The 27,664-nt window shown below is 39.5% G+C and overlaps 1 protein-coding gene across 2 annotated transcripts in view; it reads right to left on the reverse strand.

The window, feature by feature from the left end:
* Positions 1 to 27,664, reverse strand: part of EXOC4 (exocyst complex component 4) — an 805,456-nt gene that overhangs the window by 68,859 nt on the left and 708,933 nt on the right. The gene's annotated exons all lie outside the window — the stretch shown is intronic.

Below are 27,664 nucleotides of genomic sequence, written 5' to 3' on the forward strand. Positions count from 1 at the left end.
TCCATCAAAGGCATTCTGGACAAATCTCGCCAAGAAACTTAAAAAATTCCCCTTTCCTATGTGGCAATTGACCACTGTCAAATTACAAATTAAAAACAAAATCTAAGTAGAGTAAGTCTATGAAGATTAGCTGCTGAAGCAAAACTTAGAATGAGTGAGGTAAAAGTAGTTTCAAGTAACAGCACACTGTATATTTCACTTGACCATAAACATAACATTTTATTAAAGCAACATGAAAAATTATGCCCAGAGCTCTACTAAAAAGCTGGCTTGTGAGCTCCTCAGGGCTTACTGAAATCTGAGCAAAGAAATATTAAACATGGCAAACAAAGACAACACGGAAGCAATTAACTAGCTCTTCAGTGTCAAATGAAAATCTACAAAAATCTACAAAAAAGCAATGCTAACACAATCTGCTTAGGAGGTTACAGTTAAGGTATGAAATTACTAGAAACACACACACACACACACACACACACACACAAAACCTTTTAGTGGCTACATTGTTGTATATTTATCTCTGGTACTGCTCTTCATATCAGCAGAGCTCACGCGTGTTAGGCTTTAAATATGTTAGTACTTGATCACTTGATGAAGACATGCACTTGATGAAGACATGGGGATGGGTGACATCAGATCTTTCTTAATATCCTTGTTCCTCCTATGACCACTTCATAAAGCATGCATCTTTTATTTTAAGTTCTGGGATACATGTGCTGAATGTGCAGGCTTGTTACATAGTTATACAATGTGCCATGGTGGTTTGCTGTACCAATCAGCCCATCATCTAGATTTTAAGCCCCACATGCATTAGTTATTTTTCCTAATGCTTTCCCTCCCCTTGCCCTTCTCCCCCACCTGCCTGATAGGCATGGCAGATATACACCAAGGAATACTATGTAGCCATAATAAAGAATGAGTTCATGTCCTTGCAGGGACATGGAAGAAGCTGGAAACCATACACCATGGAATACTATAAAACCATAAAAAAGGATGAGTTCATGTCCTTTGCAGGGACATGGATGCAGCTTGAAACCATCATTTTCAGAAAACTAACACAGGAACAGAAAACCAAACACTGCATGTTCTCACTCATAAGTGAGAGTTGAACAATGAGAACACATGGACACAGGGAGGGGAACATCATAAAGCATACATCTTTTTTTTTTTTTTTTTTTTGATGTATTTTCGCTCTTATTACCCAGGCTGGAGTGCAATGGCGCGATCTCGGCTCACCGCAACCTCCGCCTCCTGGGTTCAGGCAATTCTCCTGCCTCAGCCTCCTGAGTAGCTGGGATTACTGGCACGCGCCACCATGCCCAGCTAATTTTTTTGTAGTTTTAGTAGAGACGGGGTTTCACCGTGTTGACCAGGATGGTCTCGATCTCTTGACGTAGTGATTCACCCGCCTCGGCCTCCCAAAGTGCTGGGATTACAGGCGTGAGTCACCGCGCCCGGCAAGCATACATCTTTAAGTCACCTAGCTAGCTGTTTGTGGCAGGATGATCGTGGCTTTCTGCACTACCTAAACGTTGTTCCATAAAAGGAAGCTGAACGTTGGTCTTTGGAGCAGACACTGCTTTTTTGGCGAATCAGCAGAAACTTCTAAATCCATTCTCTCCCTTGCTCACTCCATCCATTACAGAAAAACACCTCTTTAAACCACTGCAAATTAAAAAATATATTAATAACTTGCTGCAAGTTAAATCCTTTCAGCCTCTGAAATTTTAAATTCTAATATCATATTCTCAAATCAAAAACTTTTCTTCTTTCACTTCTCTCCCACCCTCATTTCCATTATAACTTTAATGCTGTAATGCCTTCATTTTTCCTGGCAGAAAAAGTCCCTCATAGGACCCTCAGCATGGATTGTATGGTTGATCCCCTGAGCTACTCTTTGACCAAAAACCTCAACTCCATTGAATACTTTTCTTTCACTATAATTGCCCTAAAACTAATATAACATTGAGTCAATTCTACAACTCAAGATTTGACAGGAAAACAAAAGACATACTGTTCGCTGATACCAAAACTAGACAAAGCAAAACAATAAAAAAGAAAACTACAGGTCCATATCCCTAATGAACATAAATGCAAAAATCCTCAACAAAGTGCTAGTAAATAGAATTTGACAACACATTAAAACTATCATCCACTGTGATCAAGTGGGATTCATCCCAGGGATGAAAAGGTGGTTCAACATATGCAAATCAATAAATGCGATATATTGCATCAACAGAATAAAGAACAAAAATCATATGATTATTTCAATAGATGCCAAAAAACAGCACTTGATAAAATTCAACATTCCTTCATGATCAAAACTCTCAAGAAACTGGGTATAGAAGGAACGTAACTCAACACAATAAAGGGCACCTATGACAGGCCCACTGCTAATATCATACTGAATGGTGAAAATCTGAAAGCTTTACACTAAGTTCTGGAATAAGACAAGGATACCCACTTTTACCACTTCTATTCAATACATACTGGAATCCTAGCTAGAGCAATTAGGTAAGATAAAGAAAGAAATGGCATCCAAATTGGAAAGGAAGAAATTAAATTATCCTTGTTTGCAGATAACATGATATTATATTTAAAAAATCGTAGAGACTCCACCCAAAAACTCTTAGAACTGGTAAATGAATTTAGTACAGTTGCAGGGTACAAAATCAACACACAAAAATCAGGCCAGGCGCAGTGGCCCATGCCTGTAATTCCAGTATTTTGGGAGCCCAAGGTGGGCAGATAACTTGAGACCAGGAGTTTGAGAACTACCTGGCCAACAAGGTGAAACCCTGTCTTTACTAAAAACAAAAAATTATCCAGGCATGGGGGCGGGTGCCTGTAATCTCAGCTATGCAGGAGGCTGAGGCAGGAGGATCACTTGATCCTGGGAGGAAGAGGTTACAGTGAGCTGAGATTGCTTCACTGCATTCCAGCCTGGGCAACAGCACAAGACTCTGTACCGAAAACAAAAAAACAACAAAAACCAAAAAACAAAACTCAGCAGCATTTCTAGATGCTAACAGCAATCAGTCTACCAAAGAAATCAAGAAAGAAAAAATCCAATTTACAACAAGAAAAACGTAGGAATAAATTTAACCAAAGTAAAAGACCTCTACAAGGAAAACTATAAAACACTGATGAAAGAATCTGAAGACACACACGAAAAATGGAAAGCTATCTCACACTCCTGGATTGAAATAATTAATATTATTGAAATGTCTATAGTACGCAAAGCAACGTACAGATTCAATGCACTCCCTAACAAATACCAATGACATTCTTTACAGAAATAGAAAAAAAATCCTAATATTCAAATGGAACCACAAATAACCCAGAATAGTTAAAGCAGTCCTGAGCAAAAAGAAGGAAGCTGAAGGCATCACACTACTTTGACTTCAAATTGTACTACAAAGCTATGGTAACCCTAAACAGTATAGTATTGGTATAAAAAACAGACACAGAGACCAATGGAACAGAATAGGGAACCCAGAAAAAATCCCACACACTTAACAGTCAACTCATTTTTGACAAGGCACCAAGAACACATATTGGGGAAAAGACAGTTTCTTTAATAAACGTTGGTGGGCAAACTGGCTATATGTATGCCAAAGAATAAAACTAGATCCTCATCTTTTAACATATTAAAAAAATCAACCAAAAATAGATTAAAGATTTAAATGTAAGACCTAAAAAATATGAAACTGCTAGAGAAAAGCATTGGGGAAATGCTACAGGACATTGGTCTGGACAATTTTTTTTTTTTTTTGGGTAAAACCTCAAAAGCACAGACAACAAAAGCAAAAATAAACAAATGGGATTACACCAAGCCAAAAAGCTCCTGCAAAGCAACAGAAACAATCAACAAAGAGAAGAAACAACGTATATAATAAACTATTTTCAAACTATATACTTAATAACCAGAATATATAAGGGACTCAATAGCAAAAACAAAAAACAAATAATTTGATTTTAAAAATGGGCAAAAGATCTGAACAGACATTTCTCAAAAGAAGACATCCAAATGGCCAACAGATATATGAAAAATCGCTTAAAATCACTAATCATTAGGGAACTGCAAATCAAAACCACAATGAGGCATCATCTGACACCAGTGAGAATGACTACGGTACTATAAAAAAGACAAAACAAATGCTAGTGAGAATGTGGAGAAAGAAGAACGCTCATACATTGTTGGTGGGAATGTAAATTAGTACAACCATTACGGAAGACAGCGCAGAGGGTCCTCAAAAACCAAAAATAGAACTACTATTTGAGCCAGCAATCTCACTGCTGGGTATATCCAAAAGAGAGGAAATCAGTATATCAAAGAGATATCTGCACTCCCATGTTTACTGCGGCACTATTCACTATAGCCAAAATGGGAACCTAAGTATCCATCAATTGATGAATGGATGAAGAAAATGTGGTAGATTTACACAATGGAATATTATTCACCCATAAAAAGAAATAAAATCCTGTCATTTCAGCAACATGGACAGAACTAGAGGTCATCATGTTAAGTGAAATAAGCTAGCACAGAAAGACAAATATCCTATGTTCTGACTCAAATGTGGGACCTGAACAGGGAATCTCATGGAAGCTGAACGGTGATTACCAGAGGCTAAAATAAAAAGGGGGGGGGGGGTTAATTGGCACAAAGATACACTTAGATGAAATGTGTTCTAGTATTTGATAGTACCATAGGGTGATTACAGTTAACAATAATTTATTGTATACTTCACAATAGATGGAAGAGAATTATAATGTTTTCAACATAAAAAGATAAATGTTTGGGGTGATGGATATCCCAGTTACCCTGATTTGATCATTACACATTGTATATATCTATCAAAATGTCACATGTACCCCTTCAAATATGTAGAGCTATGATATATTAATTTAAAAAGACAAAAAAGTATACACTGTTGCCACTAAAATGTTCTGGATTTTAATTTAAAAAAAAAAAAAAAAAAGCTTTCGGTACCACTTATCAATCTTTTCCCTGCTGCTTGGCTAGCTCCTTGCCTTTCTCAGCAATATCTCCAAATTCACAATGTTCTCTCCTCAGGCCCTTTGTTCTACCTGCTCCCTATTAGTCTTCAACAAAGACTTCAAAAGAATCTCAACACTGACTTTCTCCCATCCCACCTCCTATTACTCTTCAGTGTGCCACAATCTGACTCTGCCTTCACCTTTTTATTGAAAACTATTCTGGTAATAGCCATCAATGATATTGTAATTACCAAATCCACTGGCCGCTCTTCAGTCCTCATCTCATGCAGGCCCTCTGCTACCTCTTAATTCACTGGCCCTTTACTTCTTGAAATCATCTTCTTTTGGCTTATATGGCGTATTCTTCTGGGCATTATTTTATCTCTCTGACATTTCTTCCATAGTTTCCTTCACTGAATCCCCTTCCTTCAGTCCGTCCACAATGCTGGTGTTTCTGGGGACTTTTCCTCTAGTGGTCTTCCTTACTTGCCATTATGTTCTGAGTGAGCTCATCCCTTTTCATTGTTTGCACTGCTGTCCATAAAATGATTACTCCTAAATCTTATTTGATTAACAATTTGCAAGATATTGCTACCTGTACATCCCATAGGCATCTCAAATGCAATGTCTTCAAAATTAAACTCATTATCTTTCTTTAGCATCTGTTCTCTATCCTGAATTCTCTTTTTATAGGTGATACATCAATCTGGAATCTAAGCTGCAAACATGAGTGTAATTTTTCAACTCTCTCTAGCAAAGACTAATTTCTACCAATTTTCCAATTTTATTTAAAAATATTTTCTTAATACTTATTTTTTCTTGTTGTTTATTTTTGTTTGTTTGATTTTCAGACCAAGTCTCGTTCTGTCACCCAGGCTGGTGTGCAGTGGTGTGATCTCAGCTCACTGCAACCTTCACCTCCCGGGTTTAAGTAGTTCAGTTCTCCTGCCTCAGCCTCCCACGTAGCTGGGACTCCAGGCATGCACCACCATGCCCAGCTGAGTTTTGTATTTTTTGTAGAGATGGGGTTTCACCATGTTGGCCAGGCTGGTCTTGAACTCCTGACCTCGTGATCTGCCCCTCTTGGCCTCCCAAAGTGCTGGGATTATAGGCATGAGCTACTGCGTCTAGCCAATTTTTTATTTTCTACATCTACTGCCACTTTCTTGATTTGAACCTCATCTCTTCCATGGACTACTGCAATTGTTTCCTGACTGGTATCTCTGCTTCTTACCTGGCCCCCTTTTATCTAATTAAATATGAGTTAAAGTTATTTATCCCAAATGCAAAATAGTCTATGTCAATTTCTTGCATAAATAACATCAATGTCTCTCACTGCTTATATGATCAATCTAGGCTCCTTAGCAAGGCTTTCCACGATTTTTTATTTCTGTCCAATCCTCCAGATTTTCTCCATCTCTTAGCACTTTCTTCTTTCTCTCCAACATATCCCTATGCAAGCCTGACCCTTTGATTTACCACCCTTTTAAGGCAAATTTCCTAAACATATCATGCTGTCTCATGATTCTACACCTGTGATGGCTCTTACTCTTAAAACTATTCATGCCTTCTCTGGCTCAGAAAGTCCTTCCTGATTCCCCAGGAAGGGTCAGTGGCTCTTCTGGATGTTCCCTTACCCCTCTCAATTCTAGAACAGAAGTTATATTCCATTAACTATATCTCCCTTCCGGATCATTAATTATTTCAGTAAAGGAATTATGTATTATATGTATTTTTCCATGTTCAAGACCACAGGCATTACAGAAGCTCAATCAATGCCTTTTTAATTAAACTGACCAATGTAATACGACAAAGAATAACATAGTAACAGTCTGTTAAAGAAAGATCAGAAAAAAGAAACAACTTTCCATTTACAACTCTTTCTCCTTAGTTTCCTGAGTATAAACTAGTGAGGGAGTAGGGATGGGAAAATAGTTCATTATATCTAGTTTCTGAAGATTTAGGAATCTAACAGAAATATAGTTTAAAGCAATTTTGGTGAATCCTTATACCCCAAGTTCTTTCCCTATAAATCGTGCTGCTGTTAGAAGCCACTTTAATTTCATGAGTTGTCAGTCCACTTTGCTGCAGCCACGGCTTGGGGTCTCTCTATACTATTGACATATAAATGCCTGGCATTAAATACCCAGCATCTCTCAAGGAAAGCCAACATACTAGCTGTCATGGAGAAGTAATCAGACGAGGACATTAGGATGTCTCAAGTGGTTCCACATCCTAATATTAACCAGACTGAAATCTGTTTAGGTCTTAAAATTAGTTAAAATTAGACTCATTCAGACCCAGAAGAGCATCTGTTTTCAAGGATGCAGCTGCTACACTTTGAATGGCAACTTACTGTGACTTCTTTAATTGATTCATATGAGGATGTCCTTGTGCATCTGCAATATTATCTAAAATTGTTACAATATTAGCTTAGACTGGTATCAGCTGTCAGGAAAGTGATAAATTGAAAAGGGAAAGATGGTTATCTCGGCAGGAAAGGAAAGGTTAATACTGTGAATTCAAACTTTTTAGAAGATACAGACAGACGGTAAAGAATAATCCCATGAGACTTTCTCATTGAAAACATTTTAGAAGATCAAATTTTAGTATAATAATGATTTCCAAATCATCTTCCTATTTGTACAGAGGTGAAAGACACGTTTTCCACTCTAACTTGGAAAAAAGGAAGTTCTTTCTTTTCTTCTTCCTCTCTCTCTCTCATCCCCTCTTCCCTCCTTTCTCTCCTTCCTTCTTTCCTTCCCTCTCCTTGCTCCCTCCCTTCCTTCCTCCTCTTCTCTCTCTCTCTTTCTCTTTGTTTGTAAGACAGCAATCCTCCCACCTCATCTCCCAAGTAGCTGGGATTACAGGCGAGCACCACCATGCCTGGCTAAGTTTTAAATTTCTTTGTGCAGAAAAGGTCTTGCTATGTTGCCTAGCCTGGTCTCAAACTTTTGGGCTCAAGCAATTCTCCCACCTTGGCTTCCCAAAGTGCTAGGATTACAGGCATGAGGCACTGTGCCTAGCCCAAAATTATCTAATTTTTAATCTTCAGTTTCCCTATTTAGAAAACTATTAACAGTACCTTCCTAACTCCTACAGCAATATGTTACTAGGTCTTATGACAATTCTGAAATCCTTTGATGTTGTTGCCTGGACAAAACGAAATGTACTTGAAAAAAAATAAAAATAGGAGTGCTTGTTAGGTCTGTGATATTACGAATTCACAGGGTCTACAAAGTCAGTGAGGACAGTGACAGAAGGCCCCTCCATCTAATGTCTTTCCTTTCCTTAAATGCCTAAGGGATATGCTGCTATCAAGCCTAACGCTGGGGTCACATTTAAATGTCAGATACCATAATACTCCAGTTCCAAGCTGGAGCTTCAATGGCGACTAGTTCTACCCCCAGTCTTCATAATTTCTCTGTACTCCTGTCCCTACATTTCATTTATTGCCTTGAATTATTTTCAAACATACACAAACTAATCTTTCCTTATCCTAGTGCTTTGTACACTGTAGACGCTAATGTATTTATGAAGCCTACCGGCTTTGGAATGGAGGGGTGATCTTCACATGCTAAAGTAACTATCACCTTATTAACATCTGGTTTGAATTTTCTTGGCATAGAGATGTCCTTTTCTCTTGATCATTACGCCAAACTAAAATTTCACGGTAACTCTTTCTGATCACTCTTTGCTGAGTCCCATTTTCTAAAGCTACTACTCTTTTCCCAGAAGTATTCGGCTTCTGCCACTATTAGCAATTCATGTATTCACTTGTTCTTTCCCATCTTCCAAACCGTCTATGATCTAGTTTTAAGTTCTTCTTCTATGTCTCTACATAAGAACGGGCCTTATCTAAGAAACATGTTTGGAAAGTTCTCTTCATGTTGCTTCCTATTTCAGAAGCAACAGTTCTTCTGCCTGCAAATAATAACTACCTCTTTTCATGGACCCCAGCAAGTTTAGGTTTGGACTGTTAATAGCAAAGTCAATTGATTTTGAAAACGACCATGCTCACTGATATTGTTCCTTCTGATTGCACATCAGTCAGATTAGATCCTGCGCACGCATACACGTGTGTATGATTTTGAAAACGAGCATGCTCACTGATATTGTTCCTTCTGATTGCACATCAGTCAGATTAGATCCTGCGCATGCATACACGTGTGTATATGACTTTGAAAACGACCATGCTCACTGATATTGTTCCTTCTGATTGCACATCAGTCAGATTAGATCCTGCGCATGCATACATGTGTGTATAGAAGCTGCAGAGATAAAGCCTACTCTCTAAGACACAGCATCCAACCAATGAATCCTTTTACCTCTCAATAACGAAGCAATAATCCCCAGCCTTTTCATTGCTCTCTCTCTTTTGCCCACTTTTGCAGAAGAAGGGCAGATGAAAGGGATTTAGTAAGAACTGGGATGGGGAAAAGTGGAAGAAATTATCAGAAAAAAAAGTGGTAAGAATGAGGGGAACTGGAGGATGAGGGGGAAGCTGTCTTAATTATATGTGCTTTTTTATGGTCTAGTCACATAATTGGTAATATATTTATGTTTAAAAAATGCTTCCAGAATATGGAGGTGTTGAAATCATACAAAATATAGAGATGAATGTGTAAATTTAAAACATTTTATTTGGAAAGTAAGAATTGCAGTCTGGGCACACACAATGGGTGGTTTGTGACACGTCCGAAGAACAAAGAGAAGGCTGGGAGTCATATGAGAAAGACAAATGTTACATATTGTTTTAAAAGAAAGCTCACTGGCCCTAGAGGAGCTTCTGGTAACTGTCAAGCTCTGATTGAGGGTGACGGTGGTAGGTAAAACCAGTCTTAGAGTCACAGCAGGTCGTTTCGGCAGCTACTAGGTAAAACTGGTCTTAAGAGTTACAGCAGGCCATTTCAGCAGCCAGGCTTGTGGAACATTTAATTCTTGGAGCAGGTGTAAGGTACACAGAGTGATTTTACTTCTGGCCTCTTGAGTTTGATTTAGGTAGGGATAACAAGAATGACTCAATTTGTATAATGAACTTTCACAGAGGGAACATTTTATATTTGGGTAGAGGAGGCAGAGACCTACTTTCTTACATGCAGTCCTATTTGTTATTTAAATGATCATGTGTTACACCTTCCCCCAACTACTGGTCATAAGACTATGGACAATACAGCTTCTTAGTGTTTCTTAGAATGCTTCCTCTGAAACACCTTATATTACCCTAACTACAAACAGTAACTCTTTGGGGAAGAAAAGATATGCCTGTTCCATTCACTGACCAGTTTAATGTCTTAGATTTTTCAACATTTGTTTGAGAATATATTATTACGAGCCTCCCAAAAGAGTAAAAACCAAACTCTGTTGCTTAGGAGAAATGTTCATCTCTATGAAACCATACTCTTTCCTGCTGCTTCCCAGAGGAATAGAATTTATTCGTCTACTTTTTATTACCTCTAGAGCAAATTTCTTAACTCTAAGTGTCGTTTTCCTCAATACAACTTAGAGAGTTGCTGTGAGGAGCAAACGGGAGATGTGGCACCTCGCACTGTGCCTGCAACAAAGCTCAGGGCCATCCTTCGAACCCCAGTAGCACTCTGCCTCTCTCCTACAGACTCAGCACATTTCGTCTTGCTCTGTATGTGCCCACAGCATTCCTAGTAGCTTGTGAGATCTATGATAACGAAAACAATAACTACTTCTTCCTGGAATCTCTCAGTGTGTAGCTCTTCCTTATCCTCAGTAGACTGCTGATAATGTTTGTTGAATTTTATCTTCAAGTTAAGGACAAATCAAAAAGTTTTATAATCATTTTTTTTTACATTATATTTCCACAATGCCTTTAACTTAATGTCTTCCAAATAGTTCATTAGCCTGGAACATTATTCTGTTTCAGGGTAAGAAAGTGAAGCTCCAGGAAGGGTATGAGCAGGTGAAATGGAAGAATTATTCCAAATATCAAACTAGACAGGAGGAACAAAGGAGATTCAAGGAAGGCCCATTCTGATGAGCAAAACAAAAATAAGAGCCAAAGTAGAAATGGAGAGTCATTCCCTTAGGCTACCACAGGATATGAGGCCAGTGCTGGGCCAACAATACACACTACACACTGCACAGCTCTGTAGTGAGCAAACTGCATCTGGTTACTCAGGAAACAGTGCTTGATGGTAACAAGGCTGAGCAAGTCCCAGGTCCCCCAGGACATTTAGCTTTGGGGTCCTATCTGCATACAGTGCAAACCATCATAGACACATGATTTTTATACCTTGTGATTGATAGTACAGACCTCAGTCTCTTTCAGTCCTGGGGAGAAACATTAAGATTGATCTTTCCTTTATTCCAAATAATCCCCCCTAAGGCTTGGTAAAAAAAAAATCATCATCTGCTAAAAAGGCATATGGTGTGGCCAATTCAGCTCCTGCCGGATATGAAAGAGAAACAGGGTGGGTAGGGGAGTGGAGGCTAAAGAACAGCTCCTGTTCTTCTGTTGAAAAGCACTATTGCAGTGCTATATTAGATTTCCATGGACTTTGTAAGCCTTTTGTATTTCCGTAAAACCCTGCATCAAAGAGCATCTAAAGGTGTTAACAAATACTTAACCAGGTATTTTGGATGAATAAGGGACACAGATTTAAGGTTTGAGGAATTGTAGAGGCAAAAATATTACACAGGAGAGAGAGAACATTTGTCTATGTGTTCAAATAGGATCCTTGTAGCTTAAGCATTTGTAAATCTTCCAAAGAGCCTTAAGGAATGGCTTATTCAGTGGGTAAACTGGAAACATTAGGACCATTTACAATGGCGAAACTGAACCAGATAGAAATAAAGCACACTTCCCAATATGACACAGCAAGTAAGTAGGGATAGAACTAAAGAAGTTGAATTGGAAGTCCCAGATGGAGTTCCTCTTCAACTTAAGTTTTTCCAGTTGCTGTATTTCATGGGTTTCTTTTTGAGGCAGCTGCATCACTCACAAATTTGGATCTAAGTTAAAATATTCATTACCTTCTTGATATAGTTTGGATATGTGTCTTCTTTAAACCTCATGGTTGAAATGTAATTCCCAATGTTGGAGGTGGGGCCTACTGGGAGATGTTTGGGTCATGGGGGAGGATCCCTTAGAGCTTGGTGTCATCCTCACAATAGTGAATGAGTTCTCACAAGATCTGGTTGTTTAAAGTGTGTGAATCTCCTGCCTCTTGCTCCCACCATGTGAGATACTTGCTCCCCTTTTCCTTCTGTCATGATTGGAAGCTTCCTGAGGCCTCCCCAGAAGCAGATGCTGGTGCTGTGCTTTCTATACAGCCTGTAGAATCATGAGCCAATAAAACCTGTTTTCCTACAAATTACCCAGCCTCAGGTATTTTTTAATAGTAATGCAAGAACAGACTAGCACACTTTTTAACCAATAGCAGGTACAACCTCACTTTTATCTTTGTATCCTCAACACATAATGTGTTTTCTGAAACCAGCGGGTAAGTACCAAGTATAGTAAACAGGAAGGTGGCCCTTTGGAGGTGGACTGACCTGTGTTCATATTTCTGACTTTCTTATATATTACACTATTTGGAAGAAGTTCTCTATAACAGATTCCCCACCTGTGAAAGGAGGATCATCCTACCTAATTCACACGATTCTGATGATTAAATGAGAAAATATATAAAGACTTGGAACAGATTTGACACACAATTGCTAATACATGGCAATTCCTCTTCCTCTTCTTCCTCCTCACTAAAGGTGTTGAATTAATAACCAAAACCCAGTACCTTTTAAATTTAAACCTTTATTTTAGGTTGAAGGGTACATGTGCAGGTTTGTTATAAATTTGTGTCATGGGGGTTTGTTGTACAGATTATTTTGTCACCTAGGCATAAGCCTAATACCCAATAGTTATTTTTTTCTGATCCTCCCTCTCCTCTCACCCTCAAGCAGGCCCCAGAGTCTGTTGTTCCCTTCTGTGTCCATGAGGTCTCACCATTTAGCTTCCACTCATAAGTGAGAACATGTGGTATTGGTTTTCTGTTCCTGCATTCATTTGTTAAAGATAATGGTCTCCAGCTCCATCCATGTTCCCACAAAAGACATGATCTTGTTCTTTTTTATGGCTGCATGGTATACTGTGGTGTATATGTACCACATTTTCTTTATCCTATCTGTCCTTGATGGGCATTTAGGTTGATTCCATGTCTTTGCTATTGTGAACAGTGCTGCAATGAATATTTGCATGCATATGTCTTTATAGTAGAGCTCTTTATATTCCTTTGGATATATACCCAGTAATGGGATTTTTGGGTAGAACGGTAGTTCTGTTTTTAGCTGTTTGAGGAATCACCACCCTGCTTTCCATAATGGTTGAACTAATGTATACTCCCACCAAGAGTGTATAAGTGTTCCATTTGCTCTGCAACCTTGCCAACATTTGTTATTTTCTTGACTTTTTAATAATAACTATTCTGACTGGTGTGAGATGGTATCTCATTGTGGTTTTCATTTGCATTTCTCTAATGATCAGTGATACTTAGCTTTTTTTCTTGTCGAGTGCATGCATGTCTTTCAAAAAATATCTGTTCATGTCCTTTGCCCACTTTTTAATAGGGTCGTTTGTTCTTGTAAATTAAAAATCCAGTATTTTTTACTCTGTCTACAGTTTTATGTGGGGATTGGAACAATGACACTAGCTTTACACATTTAATGATAAAACCTGAGAGCCACTGAGATTGCAGAGGAAAACAGGCAGAATCTTAGCAGTCATGGCCACTCTGATCCTACTGCCATGTGAATAACGTCTGGACAACTGATTTATCTGGAAGAAGAATCTGACTCTGCCATCCAGCACATAGATTATCGCCGTGGCTATCCATGTAATTGGTAGGGGCTCCTCTGAAGCATGTTAGAAGTAAAAAAGAGACAGAGAATTAACTTGCTGACACATGCTACAGACTATGCAGGTGTAAATCTTGCTAAGGCAATTTCTACTCAGTGAGGACAAGTGTGGCCACTTCTCAGCATGTGGCAAAGATAATAGTTAAGTACCTTTCCTTTAATCTCTCTGGTGTCAGATAGTCCCTGTGCAGGCTGAATTGATGAGCTGGTGCAATACACATATTGATGAATGCCTTGTGAAGGTTAATAATATACGACTATATTTCCATCTTTATACATTAGTAACACCTGAATACTATTCACACATCTGTTCCAGTTTTGCCAGATAATCCCTAGAATAATGAACAGTTCATACAGATACTTCCAGAATCAATTTTTTTAAAGTAAAAGATTAATAATCTGTGTTTATGCCAGTTGAGAGTAAGCTATATAGAGAAGCAGTCATTTCTCTGTCAGTTGATTATATTTCAGGATATTACCTCGAAATCCAAATATCTTTCTCTAAGTAAAAGGATATGAGTATTCTATTAACTAAGAACCAAATTCCTATGTACAACATTTCTTTTGGATTGACAACCATTTCTTTTTGATTGGCCTGGAAAGTAGTATTTACATGATGATTCAATCACTCAGTAACTGGATAACCTTGGGCAAATCGGTAAACCTGTTTATCAAAGTGACTACATCTTCAGCCTCAGAGGATCATCGAAAAGATTCAATGAGATAAAACACATAAAACATTTAGAACAATAATCGGCACCTAGTAAGTGCTCAGCAAATCAAAGTGATCGTTGTGGAATCCCCTGGTAAGGATCTTGGAAGAGTGAGATTCCTAGGCTCATCCCCTTACTCCTGGAAAAACCTTGCAAGAAATCTGAGATCTGTGGGCCTAGTTGTTCATGGGACTAATGGCCAGAAAGAAAATGATATATTAATACTTTAAACATATACACTGGGTAAAGATCATGATCATGACATTTTGAACTTAAAATAAGGAATCATAGAAATATGAGAACAGCACAGGATTCTGGCAATGTTCAAATCAGTGAAAACACGCAGGAGAGAAAAGGGATTAAGGCAGAGGGCAGGTTCAAATTTTATCTTTTCATACATAAAAAAGAGAGAATGCCTTTCTCCAGAGTTGCCAGTTCAGTGGTAGAGATGGCCTTTCAAGGAGGCATGAGGTAGGTGGTAGATTGGAAGGAAAACCAGGAATGACGTTGAGGAGCAGCTTGGAAGGAGATATAAAGCAGTGTTTTTAACATTATTTTGAGGAATGACAGGGACCCCCCCACCCCGCTTCCAAGGAAAAGATGTCTGCCAAGATAGGTTCTTTAACAAAGGGAACTGAGGGGTTAGTTTAGGAATTCAAAGAATATTCGCCAAAGCCTTGAAATTGTTCACGTGACTGAGAGATCATGTCTGCCTTACTCAAACAGGGTCTGGAGTCAGCATTTATTTCCCGACCACAGTTTATTTCCTTTCTGCCAAAGAAGCACTATGAGAAGGGAAGATTACATGAGTGTGATTCCTGGTGGTAAAGCTAAGACAGTAGTGCTTCTGAATCTAAACAGCCATTATGATACCTATGAAATTTTGACCCGAACTGATAGAAATTGTGTTGTTTTCACCTGAAGAAACAGAAATTGGGTTATAAATTATTTTAATATGCACATAAAAACACTGACAATCAGGTTTTCCATTAAGGCTTAAAACAGCTGAATCAGGATTATTTTGGAAAGATGCTTTTTGTTTGCTACCACAGGAGTCTTGTTATTTTATGCTATTTTATCTGCTGTCTGGGAAATATGTTTACCTTCCTATTACTCTAGACTAAATTCACTGTAGAGAGTGAAATGGGAAAATACCCTTGTGCCCTTGTCTGTTGGCAACTCAGCGTCACCTCTAGCTGCTTTCCTGGAAGTATAGGAACACTTACAACTTCTTGCCAGAAGGGGTTTGGGGTTTGGATTCTGCCACTGAGAGGTACTCCCAAAAGATGTGTAAGTCAAAAAGAAAGGGAAGGCAGGATTCTCTTCTTACTGTGGCAGAAAGATGCTCAGGCAGCTGGCCAATCAGAAGCTTTCAGCAGCTTCCAGAAGAGCTCCTGCAGACAGCTGCTTCCTGGCAGCAGGAAGGTGAAATCCCGGCTGCATTTCCTGATCTTCCTGAAAGGCAGCAGCTAGATTCCTTGCTTTTTGTACCCTTCCAACTGCTGTCTAAGCCCTTTCAGCAATTTCCAAAACATCTCATTCCCTATATTAAGTTCCTTCTTGCTTGAAATACCTAACATGGTTTCTATTTTCCCAACTGAGCCTTGACGAATGAATGTAACCTTTTACTCCTGAGATATTTTTGACTGAGGCACCTTAAATCTCAGAGAACACCTGAGCAGGAAGGAGTGAGATAAAGGGTCATCAAGAATCTCTGAGCCACCTTCAATGCAATGCTGCAACCTCTAAAGCAAGGATTTTTGGAAAGTGCCATGCAGAGTTCCTAATCTCTGTTAAAAGACTAAATTACAACAAATGTAGATCTTAACTGGCTTTTATTTGTGATTCTAGAATAGTACAGCAGCCCAGACCAAAAATGGTTCAGAATGCTCTGCTTTACCACATGTGCAGATTATATTTATAGCCAGAGAAAAGGAAGTGACATGTAACAGAAGTGATGTACAAAGGCCGCACACTTGGTTACAGCTCAGTGTTTGTCTCATTTGAACCTGGGTTGAGGTGCTAGCTGCCTGTCACTGACTGAAGCTGGGCTACTGTGATTGGCTGAGTCTCAGCTACCTGTTACAAGAGTAGGTTCCAGTCTGTATACAAATCAAGTTAGGTTACAGTTCACTATGCAAAAAGAAATCTTTAGGTCAAACTTAAAACACGTACAGAGGCAGCTTTGGGCAAACTTAATTCAATTTAACATTTCTCAATCTCCATTCTCTCTGTTTTGCCCTCCCTACTTCCTTAATCACAGAGGCTCCACTTTAACTTGTTACCCAGTTAAGATTTTACAGTAAAATTCTGCTGGAAGAAAGGGTTATGCTGCTAAAAACAACAACAACCCCAACAACAACAAAAACCGAAACCAACTCAAAGCAAACAAGAAACCAGCTGCTCACAAATCACTATCTTTGGAAAGGAAGGATTTGGTCACAGCAAACAAGTTCCTCCTACACTCCACTCTCCAGTTGCTAGCCAAGGCAGGGATAAAAGTCAAACATTTAAAATATGGCACACTTCCTGAACACTGAGGGGAGGTGGTAGGAAAATCTATATAAATCATATTTATTTGGAAGCAAGTAATTTGCTTTCTCCTTTCTCTTCATTATTTTTGTCAGATAAACTCTGCTATCTTTTTTTTGTATTTAGTGAGTACTGAACACATTAGGAATTGCTCTTATTCTCAATAACACACACAAGATTCCCTTGCAAAGTAGATTCAGCCTTTGCTTCAGAAAATGTTTCACAGGACTATTTTACTTTCTAATTTTTCAGAAAAGTATGCCATGGGTTTCACTACTATTTTCTAGAATCTCAGATTAAAGATGCAGGCCTCATCAAAGCAGACTTCTTAGCAAGGTCACTCAATTTGGAGCTGCTTTCAATTACTCTGCAAAAGCTTCAGCTTAAGGCTGAATGTATCTTCCAAAGTCCATGCCCATGAGTATACTCAGTGCGTTACAACTTCTGGGCTCCTTAGGTTAGACAGCCAACCCTCAAGCAAACCTTCGGCAATTAGGTTACAGGTATGAAACTGAGAAAGGACCACCTATTAGGCAGAAAAGCTTAGAGCTCTCTTTGTTCTTAGGCTCATTCATCAGAACATTCACTTGAAACTTAATGTTTTACATGTTCCCTTGCTGGATTAAGTCAAATTTGATTTTCAGAGAAACCCTGGGCTGCTACTGGTAAACCCTGATTTGTTAGGACATAAGAGCTAAGTTAAAAAAATATATATTCATACCGATTTGTAAACTAAACAAAGGTATTTGAGACTGTGGCAAGACTTGGTCTCTGACTGGTAACTACAGGGATATATGCGTAGCACCCCTTTTCCATCCATGGTAAGACCTGTTCCGTTTCTTTCAGTAGCCCTTGGGCACCTATGATACTTTTTCTCCCTCCTGTGAACCATATTGGCTCCTGGCACTCACCATATCCTTTTCCATGTGCTAACTATCATATTGGATCCTTGTCTCGCATTAGTCTGTAGTTTCTAGAATTTTTTCTTCACTGTGTTTTACGAAATAGGAATATCTGCTGTAACCTGGGTGTTCTGTCACCTTTTATGTGCTGAACAATTTCTCAAATTCAACAAATTTCCTTAACACCCTCGGATTTGATCTATTTGAGTTCTAGCCTAAAGAAGCCAGATGCCAGCTGACGCTTTCCTCACGGCTGTTTCTTACCACAATTTGTCTTATCCTTACATTTGAAAAGGTCCCTTTCTAAATAAGAGAAACAAAAGAGAAGTTAGAGTTGTTCTGCTTTTTCTTTACATTCACCAGTTCACCCATCTGTGGACCTATCTGTTTCATGTTCTCTTTGTGCCTACACATAGCCACACACTGCATTTTGTTGTCCTTAGCATCTCTGATGACCATTAAGTCATTCTGGGCTTTAGCCTCTGCAACACTGTACCCACGGGCCCACTGGACATTTTGTGTGTTTGCTATGTGCACTCATCTGTGATTGATTGCAGGGCGTTTCTTTCATTTTTAAATACATCTTCTTCTCCGTGACCTCATCAGAGAGTCCTCTGAAGGCAACGCGATAGTGTGGTGGTGAAAAGTACAGGCTGTAAAGGCATACTAAATAGGTTTGAATGTTGGCTCCACCATTTAATAGCAGTGTGCCCTTGTTTGAGTGATTTTAATCTGTGACTCAGTTTCCCAGTTTGTAAAAAAGAAGATTATGGTAGCTACTTCTTGGGTTATTGTGAAAGTGAATAGTTTGTGTGTCTGTGTGTGCACGCACGTGTGTGTATTTTAGAATACACCTTGTCACTGAACGTTTGCTATTACTTTTTGTTAAAATTACTCAGCATTTTATAGTTCAAATTTTATGTTGTATAATCTTCCACCCCTCATCATAAATTACATTCCTTTTGATAGGCTGTATTCATGAGATCATACCTACATTTTCTCCATGTCTAAAAATTTAACTTTCTGAAAACTAAACACCTAGCTATGCCTAGTGTTACTTTCTTTGCTGTATAAATTTCAACATGATATAACATACTCTCTAAAGATTATTGCGATTTTAAATTTCCCAGTGAATCTTCCTTTTGGTCAGAATTATGCACAAAATGTTGGATCTCCACGTTTCCGTCTTGAGAAGAAAAATCATCCAGAAGATGAGTCAAGTACTTATCTATCATTCTAGTTTGGCTGAATTTGACTTCTGGAAATGTCAACCTAACTGAAACCATCCTTACTATCCCCGTATCAGTGTCATCATTTATATCAAGAAAGCATGATCCAGACCTTGTATCTCACTAAGTGAATAGTATAATTTTATGAAAATTTCAATTGCTTCTTTCATCTTCGTTTATTTCAATCTTCATTTGACTATTTTTTCTAACTTCTCAGAGAGGCGAATTTCCAAAAACAGTTCTTACACTGTACTTATAAACAAGGATGGTGGATAAATATTTGCATTTTCCTCTATATGAGATACAGAACTCAAAAAAAAAAAAAAGGTAAAGGAATTTATACAGGGTTTGAATTTACTAGGTTGCTGCAAATGGTCCATCTGGTGCTTCACCATAATTTGAGGTGAAGGTATTATACATACAGCAAAGATGTTGATAATTACTTGCAAAATCAATAGATTCCATTCTTAGTGAAACTTACAGAGAATTCTACAATTTTATTTTAGTTAGTAACATCAACTTTTACCTTCAGTAAACCATTCACAAGGACTGCTAATGAGCTGAGTTACTTCAGGGACATTCAAAGGCTTATTGCTCAGGGTGAGAATTACATTTTTTGTCTTTGTGTTTGAACTGTTTTAGGTTGTTTAGTTGCTTATCATTCTGCCTGTTAACCCCAAAACAGAACTCTCGTTTCACTCTATCTCCTGAATGGGACAAATACAGGGCACGAACAAAATGACATTGAAGTGAGTCCATGTTGCTGCTTCCAGCAGGTGTGTCTAGAGAATAATATCTAAGATTAGATTTGTGTACTACAGATCAAATAACATTACTACAAATGTCTTTATACTGGAAGAGATTTCTATGAATCAACAGTATCTCCTAAGGAAAACTTTATAAAGTTCTAGTTCAACTAAATAATTTGGATAGTTTTCTTTAGTTGTATTTAGAATTAAGCTGTACTACACCTGTGATGTACAGGTCAAGTTTCATTTTAATAAATGCCATTTTAACATATGGTTCTACTTGGCACAGATGATTCTGTATCCTAGCACAGTGCTTAATATAGCCATAGTGTGCCCAGTCGTACAAAGAACTTGGAAATACCTCTGATGCCCCTGTTTCCTGTACTCCCTGTATCATTCTTTCTTAATAGCTCTTGAATCCAACCCCACTGTCTCTGCCTTGGTACAGCCTGCTAAGATTTAAATGTGTCCCTCGAAAAGTATGGGCTGAAAATTTAATCCCCAATGCAGCAATGTTAAGAGGTGCGACCTTTAAGAGGCGACCAGGCCTGAGGGTTCTACCATCATGAATGGATTAAGGCCATTATAGCAGGAGTGGCTTAGTTATGAAAAGGCTGAGTTTACCGCCCCCACTTTCTCTCTTGCCTTTCCATCTTCTGCCTTCCACCTTCCACCACGGGATGACGCAGCAGGAAGGCGCTTGCCAGATGCAGTGCCATCAATTTGAAACTTCCCATCCTCCAGAACTATATGAAATAAATCTCTGTTCTTTATAAATTAGCCAGCCTCAGGTACTATGTCATAGCAGCACACAACAGACTAAGACAAATCCTTTGCCATCCGTCATCCATGTTAGTGCATCAGGTTTCTAAATAATCTCTTGCCTCAAGAATTATTCTTTTCCAATTCATTCCCCTCTATTCTTCCTGGAGAAGTAATTCCAAAACACCATCTGATCATGTCTCTTTTATGTCTAAAATCTTTCAGTAGCTTGACAGTGTCCTCCACATAAAATCTCAACTGACTTTGCTCACATCTCTTGCTTCCCTACTGGTTGCTCCTCCCCTATAGTGAGCCCTGCAATCTAGCCCTACTGAATATGTGGGTTAACCTGAACTCACCATATTTTCTTTCACTTCCTAGCCTTTTCTTTCCTTTCTTTCATTACTTTACCCTCCATAATATGACTTCTATAACAACAATATAAAATAATAAATGACCCCTCTTTGTCTAGCTAATTACTATTTATCCTTCAAGACACAGATCAGGCACCATCTTCTCCAGAAAGCCTTCCTTGATGCTTCTATTCCTCTTGAGATGTATGCTTCATATATTCCAATTATATGTTGTGCTTTTCCCATAGTCGCCAAATCACATTATGGGGTAATTACTTTCATGCCTGTATTTTCCATGACTTTTAAACTCCCTGTAGGCAGAGGCTGGGTCTTGTTTATCCATGCCCCTATGGCCTAGCACATAGCTGGTAATGTGTTATTTCTTAAACTGAACTGATCTACAAATACTTACTGAATAAATAAATATCTTCTCTAATGTCCCCATAAGATAGTGCACCACTGATTTAGTTTAATTTCTGTTGGAAAAATTCCCCAGAACACACAACGTATGAATCCCTGTCTATGTGTGTAACAGTTGTGGCTGCCCAGCTGATTAACTATCTGTCTGTTTCCTCAGCAGGGGGTGCCTACTGGAGAAGATGGAGGGTGAAGCAGGGGGTAGAGCCAGGGAATATAATGGGGGGGGGAGGTTCAGAGGTCAAAGACAAAAACAGGGAAGCCAAATTTCCTTTCCCAAGTAAGACCACTTTCAGTACTTCCTCAGGCTCTTTAACTCAAAAACCCACAACACACAAAATTACCAGAAATTCTCTAATGTCGAGAGTAACAGTCCCTGGGTTTTTGCATTTGCAGTATTTATCTAAGCACTGCTTTCTTTCAATACAAAGGCACGCAGATGATCCTCTCTTTGCATATCCTACCACACTATATTTTTAAATTTACTTTTAACTTAACGAAGCAATTCTGATATTTCGAGTTTGTTAAAATGTCATTATACCTATTTTTTTTTTTCTTTTTTTGAGACAGGCTCTCTCTGTCACCCAGGCTGGCGTACAGTGGCATGATCTCGGCTCACTGCAACCTCCGCCTCCCAGGTTCAAGCAATTCCCCTGCTTCAGCTTCCTGAGTAGCTGGGACTACAGGTGCATGCCACCACACCCGGCTAATTTTTTGTATTTTTAGTAGAGATGGGGTTTCGCCATGTTAGCCAGGATGACCTCAATCTCCTGACCTCATTATCTGCCTGCCATGGCCTTCCAAAGTGCTGGGATTACAGGTGTGAGCCACCGTGCCCGGCCTTCTATTTTATTAGTTAAGAAAACAACTTAAATGATAAGGAAGGTAAGTAAAGAATTTTCTAATCCAGAAAATTAAAGAATGTCCAAGAATCACCGAAATAGATTTTTAGAAGAAATACACCTTTGCTTTGTACAGATTAAATATTTGATCAGTAAAAATACTTCTGTCACATGAGAAAGCAGGAATCATAAATATAGTAGACAGACTAATCATCTACATGACAGGTACTGAAAGAATGGAAAATGTGACTATAAGAAGGAGAAAAAGAAGCAGGATAAAACTTCTTGTTAGTTTAAGAAAAGTAACATAGCTCTTGGATTAATATCCCAGCTCTGTCACTGGCTAACTATAGTTCATACATTTTACACTTCAGTTTTTCCATCTGCAAAATGGGAGTAAAGATGTTAGCTTTCTAATCAGCTCAGAAAGTGGCTGCGGGGTGACTACAGTGTTAAGATACAAATGCATTAGGGCTAGAGAGGTTTTGCTGGTATCAGAAAGTCAAACAGAATGGGAAGAAAATTTAAAAATGGACACAATCACTTCATAGCTTCCTTGAGACGCCTAGATTCCTCATTTCAAAGAAGTGAGGAGGGATGACCAGCAAAGCCCCGAAAGTGGTGTAAACTCATCTGAGATGAGCTGTGATAAGCAGGCCTGACTGCCGTCTCCATCAGCTCAGTAAACACTCATGATGGAGACAGTGCAGACTGCCACTGGTGATAAAGAGCCAGTTAAACACTCTATTAGTTTTTCATTTTGTGAATTAATGTCCTTCATGGTGTATGTACACTAACCAGTAATGAATTGTCTCCTTCCAACTGCCTGGGGTACTCCTCACTGCCCCTGCAGGAAGGCATAAGTGTCACATGGAAATTAGCACTTTTGAGGAGGCAACTACTCCTTTAAAAAAGGTTTGCATTCCATTACTTTCTGCAAACATCCTGCCTTAAGAAAATTTGCCTTTTTATAGAAAAATCTATTTAATAAAAAATAAGAGGTAAGATAATCTTCTATAAAATATATATTTATGCATATATATTTGCATATTCTTATAAGAATATTCTTATTACACAATACATATTCTTATATATTCATATAAAACTATACGTGTGTGTGTATATATATATATATACAGGTATTGATTGACTTACGACCTATGCAACTTATGACCATTCGACTTTACGACCACAATCGCTAGCCACGCCAGCTCTGCGTCTGGCAGCACAAACGTTTCCCAGCTGGGCGTACGACAGTGCGGACCAGCTTCCAGCAGCACTACCATCTCCGCATGCACCATTTCAACTGTACATATAGCCTACTCAACTTTACGACCAAATCGTGTTACGTGTTATGACCAGTCCGCGGTCCTGACCACGACTGGTTCCGACGGACCGGTCGTAACACGATTTGGTCGTAAGTTGAGTAGGCTATATGTACAGTACTGTGAAATGATGTTATAAAAATCTTTAAGTCATATTTTATCATAATTTTCTTTCATTATTGTTATATATCATAATTTTCTTTGTTCATTTTATGCCATTTGTATCATGTCTACACCATTTTGTTTATTTTTACATTTGTCAGGTTTAAGTAAAACACTGCATTACCAGTACAACTTGTTTAATATTTGCAAAACATACAAAATTACAAAATACAGGTGCATACAAAAATACAAAATACAAGTGTAAAAAATACCATAGGAAACATTTTCCCAATTGCAAAACATATCAAAATATATAAACATGTACGAAACATTTTACTGGCTGCTGGTGCTTGGCTGTGGATCATTGATGTTGTCATCTGAGGCAGCAGTTGGGGTTACTGGAGTTGGTTTTTTCATAAACGTGGTGAGCTTTGTCTGAATTGTATGTTTCTTTTTTTCTTCATAAATTTCACGATACGGACGAAACACATCGTGTGCCATCCGTTCAATCCTTGCAAATCGTTCGACATTTGGGTCCATTGCTTCGAAATGTATAAGAAGTTTATTGGGAGGGGTTTGATGAAAAATATCCAAGACACAAAACACAAATTGCTGTACCGAGTCTGGGATAACAGTTGAAATGGTGCACGCAGAGATGGTAGTGCTGCCAGAAGCTGGTCCGCACTGTTGTACGCCCAGCTGGGCAACGTTTGTGCTGCCAGATGCAGAGCTGTCGTGGCTAGCGATTGTGGTCGTAAAGTCGAATGGTCGTAAGTTGCATAGGTTGTAAGTCGATCAATACCTGTATATATATATATTTCCCACCCCCACACCCGACATATTCTTATAAGAGCCCAGGTTCAAGGAGCTGAGAATATTCCTTACAAAAAACAACAACTCTGAAGCCCTATTGGCCTTTGTAACAAAGAGAAATCAACCTCTTACTCATCAGGTCCTGTACATTAACCCTGATGGTTAGGTTTTTCTCCATTTGTCAAGGTCCTCTAAACCTTCTCTGCCCCAGCAGAATCAGAAAGACAAGCCTGGGAGTATGATGCACATAATGGTATTTCATTTCTCTGGAGTTTATAACCTCTGTATCTCACAAAGACTCTACAGTTAGGGCTGAGGTTCTCTCTTCAGTCTTTAAACAGCTTTTCTGTGGGTTTTTCACCAAGAAGACATTTCTTAAAGACTTAGAAGCAATTTGGGAATAATTTTCAGGGCTGGGAAGTGCGTAGATGAAGAAAAGGAAGGCAGGGCGGGGGAAGACTGTTTGGAACCTGCAGTTCACTGGTGGTCACTGTTTGCTCTATAGCTCAACATCTTGAAGCAGTGAAGCCTATACTGATAAAATAAAGTTGAAAAACCCAAGAGAAGGGTGACTGGCAAGATGGCTGAATAGGAGTAGCTCTGGTCTGCCGCTCCCAGTGAGATCAATGCAGAAGGTGGGTGATTTCTGCATTTCCAACTGAGGTACTGGGCTCATCTCACTGGGACTGGTTAGACAGTGGGTGCAGCCCACAGACAGCAAGCAGGAGCAGGGTAGGAGTCACCTCACCCAGGAAACGCAAGGGATTGGGGAACTTCCTCCCCTAGCCAAGGGAAGCTGTGAGGGACTGTACCATGAGGAATGGTGCATTCCGGCCCACGTACTACGTTTTCCCCACTGTCTTTGCAACCCACAGAACAGGAGATTCCCACCAGGGCCCTGGATTTTAAGCACGAAACTGGGCGGCTGTTTGGGCAGACCCTAAGCTAGCTGCAGGAGTTTTTTTTTCATACCCTAGTGGTGCCTGGAACACCAGCAAGACAGAAGCATTCACTCCCCTGGAGGGGGGGCTGAAGCCAGGGAGCCAAGTGTTCTAGCTCAGTGGATCCCAACCCTACGGAGCCCAGCAAGCTAAGATCCACTGGCTTGAAATTCTCGCTGCCAGCATAGCAGTCTGAAGTTGACCTGGGATGTTCAAGCTTGGTGGCGGGGAGGGGCATCCACCATTACTGAGGCTTGAGTAGGCGGTTTTCCCCTCACAGTGTAAACGAAGCTGCCTGGAAGTTCAGATTGGGCAGAGCCCACGGCAGCTCAGCAAAGCCACTGTAGCCAGACTGTCTCTCTAGATTCCTCCTCTCTGGGCAGAGCATCTCTGAAAGAAAGGCAACAGCCCCAGTCAGGTGCTTATAGATAAACTCCCATCTCCCTGGGACAGAGCACCTGGGGGAAGGGGCAGCTATGGGTGCAGCTTCGGCAGACTTAAACGTTCCTGCCTGCTAGCTCTGAAGAGAGCAGCAGATCTCTCAGCACAGCACTCGAGCTCTGCTAAGGGACAGACTGCCCCTCAAGTGTGTCCCTGACCCCTGTGCCTCCTGACTGGGAGGCACCTCCCAGCAGGGGTTCACAGGTCATACAGGAGAGCTCTGGCTGGCATCTGGCAGGTGCCCCTCTGGGATGAAGCTTCCAGAGGAAGGAACAGGCAGCAATTGTTGCAGTTCTGCAGCCTCTGCTGGTGATACCCAGGCAAACAGGGTCTGGAGCGGACCTCCACCAAACTCCAGCAGACCTGCAGCAGAGGGACCTGACTGTGAGAAGGAAAACTAACAAATAGAAAGGAATAGCATTAAAATCCAAAAGGATGTCCACATAGAAACCCCATCCGAAGGTCACCAACATCAAAGACCAGAGGTAGATAAATCCACGAAGATAAGGAAACCATTGCAAAAAGGCTGAAAATTCCCAAAACCAGAACACCTCTTCTCCAAAGGATCACAACTCCTCACCAGCAAGAGAGCAAACCTGGATGGAGAATGAGTTTCATGAATTAACAGAAATAGGCTTCAGAAGATGAGTAATAAACTCCTCTGAGCTAAAGGAGCATGTTCTAACCTAATGCAAGGAAGCTAAGAATCTTGAAAAAAGGTTAATGAATTGCTAACTAGAATAACCAGTTTAGAGAAGAACATAAATGACCTGACGGAGCTGAAAAACACAGCATGAGAACTTTGTGAAGCATACACAAGTATCAATAGCTGAATCAATCAGGCAGAAGAAAGGATACCAGAGACTGAAGATCAACTTAATGAAATAAAGTGTGTAGACAAGATTAGAGAAATAATAATGAAAAGGAAAGAACAAAGCCTCCAAGAATATGGGACTATGTGAAAAGACCAAACCTACTTTTGATCGGTGTGCCTGAAAGTGACGGGGAGAATGGAACCAAGTTGGAAAACACGCTTCAGAACATTATCCAGGAGAACTTCCCCAACCTAGCAACACAGGCCAATATCCTAATACAGGAAATGCAGAGACCACCACAAAAAAACCCTCAAGAAGAGCAACCCCAAGACACATAATCATCAGATTCACCAGGGTTGAAATGAAGGAAAAAATGTTAAGTGCAGCCAGAGAGAAAGGTCGGGTTATCCACAAAGGGAAGCCCATCAGACTCACATGGATCTCTGTGCAGAAACCCTACAAGGTAGAAGAGAGTGGGGGGACAATATTTAACATTCTTGAAAAGAATTTCCAACCCAGAATTTCATATCCAGTCAAACTATGCTTCATAAGTGAAGGAGAAATAGAATCCTTCACAGACAGACAAGCAACTGCTGAGAGATTTTTGTCATCACCAGGTTTGCTTTACAAGAGCTCCTGAAGGAAGCACTAAACATGGAAAGGAATAACCAGTACCAGCCATTGCAAAAACATACCAAATTGTAAAGACCATTGACACTATGAAGAAACTGCATCAACTAAGGGGCAAAATAACCAGCTAGCATCATAATGACAGGATCAAATTCATACATAACAATACTAACCTTAAATGTAAATGGGCTAAATGCCCCAATCAAAAGACATA

This window comes from Sapajus apella, unplaced genomic scaffold (genome assembly GCF_009761245.1).
Source record: "Sapajus apella isolate SASKATOON/1434 unplaced genomic scaffold, GSC_monkey_1.0 scaffold7, whole genome shotgun sequence".
NCBI classification, from domain to species: domain Eukaryota; kingdom Metazoa; phylum Chordata; class Mammalia; order Primates; family Cebidae; genus Sapajus; species Sapajus apella.